This window comes from Haemaphysalis longicornis, unplaced genomic scaffold (genome assembly GCF_048455015.1).
Source record: "Haemaphysalis longicornis isolate Haplotype H1 unplaced genomic scaffold, Haemaphysalis longicornis Haplotype H1 scaffold_1, whole genome shotgun sequence".
NCBI classification, from domain to species: domain Eukaryota; kingdom Metazoa; phylum Arthropoda; class Arachnida; order Ixodida; family Ixodidae; genus Haemaphysalis; species Haemaphysalis longicornis.
The window spans coordinates 158,133,087-158,140,631 of record NW_027526203.1 but is presented as its reverse complement, the minus strand read 5'-3'; the positions used below and the strand labels follow the sequence as shown (position 1 = coordinate 158,140,631).

The 7,545-nt window shown below is 48.1% G+C and overlaps 1 pseudogene; it reads right to left on the bottom strand.

Annotated features, from left to right (window-relative positions):
- Window positions 1-444: 444 nt before the first annotated feature.
- Window positions 445-2,183, bottom strand: LOC144155390 (uncharacterized; annotated as a pseudogene).
- Window positions 2,184-7,545: the final 5,362 nt, after the last annotated feature.

Genomic DNA, 7,545 nt, shown 5'->3' with positions numbered 1-7,545 from the left:
CAAAAGCAAGATTTAGCACTTCAAATTCAGAATCATTGGGCGCAATGCTGAGGTTCCCGATCAAGCCTGCTTCGTTGCAAGCAGAGGAGGCACACGGTCGCCTGAGACCACAGGCAACACCACCTAGATTTCAAGGCCGTAGGGCTGCCGCAGTGATGTCAGAGGGTGGGGGCTCAGTTGTGCTGGTGAATGCGGTGGAAAACCACTGTTTCGTGCACGTTTTAGGAGAAACAACGCACCTGCGTTCGTGGTTGCTGCAATTTTTCACCGTGTAAGGTTAGACCGAATACTAAACAATCTGGGGAAAAATCTCATTTAGCATCCGGCTTGCGAAAGGTTTGATGTTCTAGCTTTACCGCCACAGAGATCAAGGGAATCAAACGGATGATATCAACAACCTGGTTATCAAGTACGATTTATTCAGGGGAGAAAACCACACCCATTCTACTTGTTACTCAGTGTTTGAAGCTTCCTTTTCTTCGATTTTGCACTCGCGTCACGAATCTCATCATTCATTCTGGAGCAGAAGTTTTTCAGCAAAATGTTCGTACTGGACCGCAAAATGTACTTAAGGACAATCTCCTTCGTGTGCCCAGCATCACAGCCATCGAAATCAGATGGGTCATCATCAGTGAGTAGATCCACAGTGAGTCCTGTCGTCACTCGATGCTGATTGGGAATCGTTCAGAAGTTGTCTCATTTTGACAATTCCTCAACAACTGTGTAGCTGTGTGCAACGGCGTTGACAGCAAATATTGAGGGATGTACGAGTCCTCCCCTGTGAAGCTCCTTCACAAGGTTGTAGTTCGGATCCTTCACAGAGACAGTGACTTCCTTGTCAATGGTTAAAATGTCCATGCACTTCTCGCATTTCAGCCTTCTCAAAGTGGCACAAACGGAGTATCCTGCCACGTGCACCAATGCCGGAATGACGTCCGTCATTTTGGACGAGGTGTCTTGCGTGACAACTACATTGCGTCAGTGCGTGACGCACCCTCGTCTCTGTCAAGTCCTTCCCACTGTCCGTCTCTGTGACTCGTGCTGGGAAGGTTTATTGACAGTCGGCAGCGTACTTTGCAAACGCAGTTTGTTTTCGCACTCGTAGATTTGTCATATGGACACGTAGTACTGCGAGCCCGCCAGTTGCCTGTATTTCCCAAAGCGGTCTTCCAGGCTGTCGGTTTGAATCTTCTCAAACAAGACGTAGAGCATGTTGGACTCGTTGAGGCAGTATCTAGCGATTTCCACGAGTCCATGAGTTGTTTGGTGGAGAGCAGCGTGAGTTTCCTTGGTCAACTTCCCGCTGTCGTACTGCACAGTTCGATTCTTCCTCTTGTGGGTCATCTAGAGAAGACACCGGGTTTTGGAGCTGATGCCTCAGCCTTTTACCCTTGCATGGTGTCTGTACATTTACAATCCTCCGCCACATCAATACAATATCAATGAAATTCAGAGTTCCCTCAACAAAATGAAGGTTCTGCTTCAATTCAAAGGCTCGCAGGGCGGGAAGAAGGGATGGAGTTATGAAATATCTGCAGCGGAAGTTTTACATTTTGCTTTTTGATGTCCGATGGAAAAAGCCCTTGCCGAGTCGGCGTGTGAGCATGCCTCAGCAGCTGACCAACCTCAGCATTGTACACATTTCTGATGATATGAAATGATGTGGTCAACATGCGCCATTCGGTTGTCTGATCTGAATCCATCTCGGGAAAACAAAAGCACCACTGGTCATTTCTTCGCTTCAGCCAGTTGTTTCGGATGCACTTCAAAATATCACTATCACAAAAGACACATGGCCTTGCAGGATCACAAGGATGCTCATAAACAAAGCTAGTCTCTGAAGACAAGCCAGGTGGAGAAGGTCGATCGAGCTTTCCTGTTGATTTTGTTGTTGTCGGTTACAATGCATAAAACTTTGTAGCCAATTTTCCCCAAACCAAAAAATGACTTCTTTTGGCACCTCGTGTAAAAACTTCCCGTCTGCGGAAGTGAAAAGGGGCTATGTGGGCTGCTACTTTGAATTTCAATGCGAGGCTCTGGACCATAAAAACGATAGTGCTATTTCTGCCTGTGGTGGGTTGTGTGCAATGCCAGTGATGTTTCCGCCTTTGTGGATTTTGTCCACCATTAGCATAACAACGGCATTGGTGATAGTCCAGGTCCAATATTCTCTTCGCCATGTATCTCAGAAAGGTAGACGGCTGGTGCTCAAGCTGAGGATTTATTTTGTATGACGAGCATATCAGCTGGATGGTTACAGGATGTGGCAGTATGGTGTCTGCAGAGCTGCGGATGTACTGGTAAAAAGTAGGCAAGCGAACACGATGGTGGGTAGGGTCTTCGCACCTTTTTTGCGGACAAAAGGTTGAGCTGCCTGATCAGAAACTTGATTGTGTCGGCATCGTCCTCTGCTTCCTTTTCACACAACTTGGCAAGCAGTGCACGCACAGTTTCCACAGTTTCTCCCTTCGAGGTGGTAGCTGTCGAAATCAGGTTGCGGTCCCATTTCTCAATAGCCTCAAGGACCTCCATAATTTCTTTCTTCCCTGAAGCTGCATCGGGAATCTACATGTTACATCCGAGCTTCTGAGTCGCGGACTTCAAATAATGAAAGACTACCATATTTACTTGAATCTAGGCCGGCCCCCAAAACTCAGAAGGTCACAAAATAAAAAAAACTTACCTCAAATGGAAGTAGAATGAAAAAAGGCACTGGACCGAAATTAGAAAATGCGCTTTATTTCTTGCGGTGCTTGTCGCAGCATGTTCAGTGCTCACTCGCAGGCTGAACCGGAACCCCTTCATAAAAAGAGTGACCCAGCCGAGTGTCACTAAATAAGCTGCGCTTAATTCAGCCTCTGCTTTAAACTGAGCCCGCGCGACGCCTCGGATGTCTGCGATCTTCCTAGCCTTCGCCTGTATTATCTCCGTAGTCACAGGCATTCCACCCTCTCTTTGATGCTGAGTAAAGTCAGCGACTTCCTTCTCCACCTCGTGGTGTAGCTCTTTCTTGTGTCCTATGAAGGCCATTCGCTTGGCGGCGCAGTTGAAAAGTTCGTTCTGCTGCTTCTACCGTCGGCACACGTTCTTCTAATTGACTCCAAAGTCGTACTGTACTTGGAGGTTTGAAGTTCTCTCGGCCTCCAAGACTACCTTCTGCTTGAAAGCCGCGGTGTAGTGGCGCCGCTTCAGGGCGCCATTGCGCCACAAACACGAGCGCTTCTTGAGGCCACGCGACGACGTACGCAAGCAGTCATGGAACGCTCAGGGCTGGGTTCACAACACATGGTTTGCAATGTTCAAACAGGCAACATTTTTTTTTTTATCGCAGGCTTTTTATTGCAGGCTTAAAAAATTGCAGGCTCGTCAACGGACGAGCCTGCACTGCGAAGTTGGGAATGTGTCGCCGATAGTAGGACAAAAGGCCCAGGAATTGCCGCACCTCAGTCTTTGTCTTGGGCTCGGGCAAGTCACGCACGCACTGTCGGGACGCACGCCTTCTGCCGATACAATATGTCCGAGGTATTTGACTTCAGGCCTAAGGAACTGGCATTTGGAGGGTTTGAGTTTAAGGCCCGCCGCCTGTATTCTCTGGAATACGTTCCGCAGGTCGGTCAGGTGGTCCTCAAATGAGCTGCTGTACACCGTAATGTCATCGAGATACACATGATAGACCTTGCCCAACCGTCCTGCCAAGATGACGTCGGCCGTGGGTTGCCACACGGCGGCACTGTTAACTAACCCCATTGGCATACGTCGCCACTGGTAATGCCCCGACGGCGTGTTGAAAGCGGTCTTTTCCCTGTCATTCTCGTGCATTTCTATCTGCCAATAGCCGGAAGCCATATCCACGACTGTGGAAAACTTGGCGGAGCCTAGCTCTGACGGCGTCTCAGAAATGTTCGGTAGCGGGTACAGGTCGACGCGAGTCACACGGTTTAAATCGCGGTAGCAGTGGTGGAACAGACAACTGGCTACTTGGAGCAGTGCTTGGAGCAGCAAAAATGTGGATTTGGAGCACCCTTTCCAGCTTTTGGAGCAGGTTATTTTGGACCACTTAAATTGTCATGCAAGGACTGCTACCCAGAGTCAAGCGATTCCTCGACGTGCAATTAAATTGCAAAATAAAGAGAACCATACAGACCCTAAAAGCACCAAAAGAAGCTTTTAGATGTTTTTGTTTCAAAAATTTATTTTCAGCACAAAAAAACTAATTCGAGAGAACAATTGTACAAGGAGCCTCACTGCTTTCTGCACGACACTGAACAGGTTTACTTGCTTTTCTGCAAACAATGAAGCTTTGAAAGAGCTTCCGATAGCTTCATCTGGCCCTCCTTCAAAAGACTTTGACCACTCTGAACATCACCAAAGCACTTCTTGCTCATGCCTCTTGAAATGAGGAGGTCAGCATTACTCAGCATCTTCTTGGTTGAGTCGATTTCAGCCTGCAATTCCTTTTCCTCGGCAGCCTTGCTTGTAGGAATCACCTGACTTTGATTTCTTTTCGCGTGGCTCTTCCACTGCTTCGCCTTCAAGTCGCTAAATCTGACATTTCCAAGAGCCCTTCACAGCTCTGATGAGCTCTCCACTCAGGGGCACTGCCGCTGCATTGCAGCCAAATCTTTCCGAGAACGACATTATAGACCGAAGGCCGTTCACACTTGAAATGGAGAGACTAGCTCGGTCCCGAAGCATACGCCTATTTTCACTGAAACCTCTCTCTACATCTGCGTTTCCATGCGAGACGCTTAACAGCGCTTTCACAAGTGCTCCCAGTAATGGGTACTTCAGTGCACCGTCACCTAGCTTTAGCTCAAAAATGCTTTGCCAGAACTCATCCAGCCGATCAGAAGGGCTATAGTCAACGTTTTCTGTTGCTACAAGGCTGAATTCATCCATCAAAGACGACACCTGGTGAGGTGAAATTACTTGCGGAAGCTCCTTAGCCAAGTTCCCCATGGATGCAGCAGAACCTTCTACTTTGAGAGGGCTTGGGTTCAAGCAGCTGAGGTCCTTCAGTACATAGTTTCCAATTGGAAGCCTGGAAAGCAGGTATCCAGCAGCCTTTATGTAGAAGCTCCTTGCTCCAACTCGGAACTGTTTCTTTTCATGCGGTGCCCAGTCGGAGAGGGCAGCTTCAGTGTCTGCGCCGATTTCAACATGCTCCTTCCAGTTGGATGGTCATGTCAACAAGTTTGAGTTCTTCCCTAGACTTTTCTTGGTAGACTTCTCGGCGCAAAAAACGTCCAAGGACCTTCTTGATCAAAACTTCCATCTCAGAAAAGAGGACGTGTAGCAGTAACTCCGTTTTCTGGAATAGCGTCTAAAACCCAACAAACAAATCAGTACAGTTGCGCAAGAAAAGTGCCTTGGCCAGAAAAGCTTGCTTAATTACTGAACTGGCTTTGCAGTCGGACGTTACCACCTTGCTGTGCTGGCTGCAGTGCTATAGCTCGAAGTGACGTTGCCTTCAGAAGACTCATGAGAGAGGGGATGCTTTACCACGGTTGAGTGAGCCAGCTGTTGGGCCACTGTCTCGAGCGACCAGTGTAAGCAACTTTTGCACTCCACCTGTGTGATGGCATCGAGGGTTTTTTTCTTCCCCTTTTCTTTGACAAGACTTGTTCATTGCTATGGCCAGCTTTTGGGATCGCGAAGTGTCACATACCCAGGTGGTCTAGCAGTGTTCGTTAAAAGGGACAGCTAACCGATTTTGTGAAGTACTAAATCCTCTATTCCAAATGACAGGGCATCACTTAAAACACGCTAAACTGAAACATCTTTCCCCAGAATGTTTGAAAGCGGGACTGTCATATCTACCAGCCTAACGTGTGCTGCCAAAACGAATGCTGACAACCATGACAGGCAGCCACATAGCAACATACTTATATATAGTACGTGTATGTGAGGTGAAAAGTGGTATTTGAAAGCTGGCGTCCAGAGAAAACAATGATAAAGTGCAGGCTTTCCTATTCCTTGATGCTGTTTTTGAATCGCACATTGCAAGTTCTTTTTTCATGTTGGGCTGCTGCGATGCCAGTAGCCAAGCCAAGTTTCCGAAACCGAAACGAAGCTGGTAGTTGCATGGGAATTGAATTTTGCCCCACTCTTTGAAATGTCGTCTGCAAAACGTGAGCGAGCAGAAAAAAAAAGCTAACTAACGTTCGGGTTTGGGCTAGTTGGTTCATCATAAAACAGTGAAACAGCGCTTAAACGAAGCCAGTAAAGAAGACACAGACACAGCGCTGACTATCAGCTGAGCAATATTTATTGCTTCTGGAAATATAAAGGGAAAAATATAATGACGTCACACTCATGCGGGAAAAAAAGGAACAGAAACAAATGTACAAAGTGCAAGTGAATCTGCTGAGCCATCCTCACTCCAATCGCATGTTTAGGTACCCAAGTTCCTTCTTGTACAAGGCTACCGAAGGGGTGCTCACGCAATCTTCGCCACGCTGGGCGATCTCCCACACCTGGTAGATTGCGCGTGTGCGTGTATCGCGAAACCTCTTGAGCACCTCCGTGTGTTCCAAATGTGAGGAGCAGTTACAGGCCCTGCAGTGCGTTTCCAAATTGCTTCCGGTGGCGACTCTGAGGGAGCACGCACGCTCCCTTAGGCGCAATCGTTCAGGCAACACCCGGTCTGTTCCACATATACGCGACCACATGTGAGGGGCACCTCATACACGACACGGTCGCGGCAAGCCAAAAAGCGCTTCGCGTGCTTTGTCATGCATCGCACGTTTAAAGGAGCCATGAAGAGAAAATGCAAGTTGGTTTTATTCGAAAGATTTCGTGTTTTATAGTGCCCCCAGCGCTTGTCCGGATACAAACGGTGCTTTATTCACTGAGAAATTAAACAATTTAGGTTAAAATTTTGATTTTCCCGCTCAATCGTGCGTTTTCGTGTCCCAAATGACATCACAGGAACCGACCGCTCTGCAGCCTAGAGTCCCTTCATTCACGCATCCGCCGTACAGGGTAGAGACACGTATACGCTGGCGCCGCCATTTTCGGTTGCTCGCTCGCCGCTGAAGCAAGTCATTGTGTCAAAACCGCGCTAAAATTATCGCCGCAACGCGGTTTACTGAAGAAGTTTGAATCATATTGTCTGTTTCGCGTTGCTAGGTCTCGTGGGAAACGAAAAGAATAACGCGTTGAGCCCGTTGGCCCAATTGCGGCGGCGCAGGACCGTTCAAAGGTTGTCTCCACCCTGTACAGCGGTGTTGGTTTGTTCCCGCGTTTCTTTACGTTCCGTAACCTAGATGGCGCCACCATACCGTGGCAAGCGTTTGGTTTGTTTTTGCCCGCATTTAAACCTGGGTTGTTTTTGTTCTGGGAAAAAATATTCGTTCCCTGAAACAGTGCTCGCTCGACAAATGGGGTCACGTAAGACACCGTTGCTTGCGTCAATCGGCCAGTGTCGTCTGAGACAACCCCAAGCCCCGTAGTGCTGTGCAGCAAAACCAAGCATGCTGTGCGCAGTACGAACAGCAGAACGCATCAGTACTTCTATGTTTACATGTGCTTTCGTAACTTCCA